A 2,891-nucleotide genomic window follows, 5' to 3' on the forward strand; every position below is an offset into this window, starting at 1 on the left:
ATAAGTTTACAGGGTTTACACATAAACCTCTATTCCTATTTATGCGTTGACAAAATGACATCCACACAAATATGCGACCACATAATATCATTCCCATCCCTAGGATGCATGCGACACAAGTTGTCAAACAGAGCTTATCTCTAAGTCCCTCTTGTTTATACAAGCTTAATCTTGCTCTTTCGAATCCAGATTTTAACCTAGCTCTCTCCAGACATTAGGTTCTTTCTTTAGACTCTTTCTCACGTAACTCTAAAGGGTATTTTGTACAGCATAAAACAAGACAATCGCAAGCAATGAACTTCCTAGGTCATGTTAGCTTAGTTCTTCTCAACCCATTCAACTAGTTTAGCTACTCATGTGTATTAAGAGAGTGAGCAGATGTAGAAATAGAACTTCTATTGAATAGATGTGAAGATGAAGTACAAATAACAATGCAAGTATAATAAAGAGTCTGGTAGTAATTTCTTGCTGCCAGGCGTTTACACTGTTTCTAATCGTGCTCTAAAAATAATCTCGCTCTCGCGAGAGTCAGCCCGGTCTCTGCTCTTACGCCCCAAGGTTCTCTTTCGAGTTGCCCTGAGCAATCTCTGACGCCACCACTCTTCTCTTGCTCCACCTTAAATGGAAAGGAAAATTATGAACAGAAGAAACTAGTTGTAAAAACGGTGAACCCCTTTTCTGAAGAATACACTTGGTATTTCTAGATCATCAATGGTGAAAGTCGGCTTCTCTCTCTCGATTGTACGATGGAACAGCCTTAATTCCTGATTGACGCGCTGAATGATTGTTATCGATAAAGCTGAATGTACTTTGTGACCGTTATCGGCTGTCAACTTAATTTGGATTTGACAGTCATCAGCTTTCTGTCCCATCGCTCTTAATTGGCCTTTCACCCAGATGTGCCCACCATGTTGCGCTGACCAAGTTTCGACGATCCTTCTCAGGCGAATGTTTGCGAGCACGATCAACGAAAAGCCTTTCGATGAAGTTGCGCTCGACCAATGAATTCCTATAATCGCAATATTTGCATTGCGTTAACGCATATTCTGCACAAAAATACAAAAATCAATAGTTCTAATGCGCTGAACGCATGCGACTGCAATATTACGAAATTGATGCTTAATGGACGCAAAGTAATATATTTCATCAATGCAATCCAACATTGTTTAAGATCTTAGCACTATGATAACGTGCATTTCTGCCCGTTATCAGAAAGGAATGTTAATATGCAACTGTTTCAGCATGTCCATAAAGCGTTGATACTGCACTTCATCATTTTTCTCCTTTTTAAGTCTCTGGGGGAATGGTGGCAGTTGTATTTTCAGGGTTCCCTGTTCTTTCGACTTCGAAGTGGACGCAATCTCCAGTTCCATCGCCTTCTTTTCTTCTATTTCTTCTTGAGTCAACGGGGTCTGTGGTTCCATCGCAATTGGAGCAGTCCGGCTTGGCTTCTTCTTCTCCTCCGCCACTGTCTTTCCACTTCGTAATGTCACAACTTGGCATTGCTCCTTTCCCGTACTCCCTGGGTTGCGCAGGAGTTCTATTGAACTCGGCAGTGTCCCTTGCAGTCTACTCTTGAGTTCGCCCACAATGTGTCCTATCTGAATTTCAAAATTACGGATAGACATTGTTTGGTTCTGAAGCATTGTTTCATTCTTTTCAATATATTGCTTCAGTAAGCTCTCCAAAGATGAAGGTTGCGGCGCCTGCGAACTGTTAGCTTGATTTTACGTTTGATTGTTTATTTGTGGAAAAAATCCTGGTGGCCCTTCTTTTTGCGCCATTGGTTGGAAATTTTGTTGTTGATTTTTCCACGTGAAGTTAGGGTGGTTTCTCCACCCAGGGTTGTACGTGTTGGAAAATGGATTATTATTCACGAAATAGACAGACTGTGGGTTCCTCGGACACTCTTCCATTGGATGGCCTTCACCGCAAGTAGCACAACTTGTGCTCGCTTGGTTGATTGCGTTGACCTGCCCTCTTTGCGTTCCTGGGCTGCTGATTACGATTCCTTGTATCAAATTCATCATTGTAGTCATTTGGTTTTGCAGGGGTGCGATGGTCCCATTATTTGCGTCGCTGTCTTTAATTCTCAGTCTCTGATCGCTTTCTCTCCAGTCTTCGTGATTTTTTGAAATGCGATCAAGTATGTTCTTAGCCTCATCATATGTTTTGTCAAACAGACCTCTGACTGTTGCCGCATTGGCAGCCGTCTATGATGTAGGGTTCAAACCGTGGTAGAAAATTTTCATCTATAAACAATCTGGTATGCCATTATGCGGGCAATCTCTTACCAACCTTTTAAACCTCGCTTAGGCATCACTGAGCAATTCATCAATATCCTGTTCAAAATTAGTGATCAACTTCCTACTTCTGGCATTTTCTATCGAGGGGAAGTACTTCTTCATGAACTTCTCCATTACTTGTTCCCATGATGTAATCTCCCCTGGTTCGAGAGAATAATCCCATTTCCGTGCATGGTCACGCAATGAAAATGGGAATAGTGTTAATCGAACCTCCTCAGCAGATATGTTTGGGAACACAAACGTATTGCAGATCTCAATAAAACTCCGGAGGTGGGCATGCGAATCCTCGCCACGCCTACTACCAAACAGTTCGGTAGTTTGAATCATCTGTAGCATCACCGGTTTTATTTCAAATCTCGATCCGTCTAAGGCAGGCCTTATGATTCCTTGTGAGAAATCATAAAGGTTGGGCGACGCATAGTCCCAGATGGGCCTATTGCGATCGTTCGCCAAGAGGATGGGATTCGCCATGATATTATTTGCATTTGATGCTCTGTCTTCTAGTTGCTTGGCCATATTGGGATTTTTCTCTTGTTGTCGTTGGCGGCTGTTTCTTTTTCTTCTTCAGAAAGTTCTCTTAATCTC

The 2,891-nt window shown here is 42.2% G+C and overlaps 1 non-coding gene across 1 annotated transcript; it reads left to right on the forward strand.

Annotated features, from left to right (window-relative positions):
* The first annotated feature begins 2,268 nt into the window (after nucleotides 1-2,268).
* Nucleotides 2,269-2,375, forward strand: LOC150034922 (small nucleolar RNA R71). Its single transcript, XR_016530973.1, has one exon. It is a non-coding gene; the product is annotated as a small nucleolar RNA R71 (small nucleolar RNA).
* Nucleotides 2,376-2,891: the final 516 nt, after the last annotated feature.

This window comes from Benincasa hispida, chromosome 7 (genome assembly GCF_027475165.1).
Source record: "Benincasa hispida cultivar pf3 chromosome 7, pf3_genome.v1.1, whole genome shotgun sequence".
Lineage (NCBI taxonomy): Eukaryota > Viridiplantae > Streptophyta > Magnoliopsida > Cucurbitales > Cucurbitaceae > Benincasa > Benincasa hispida.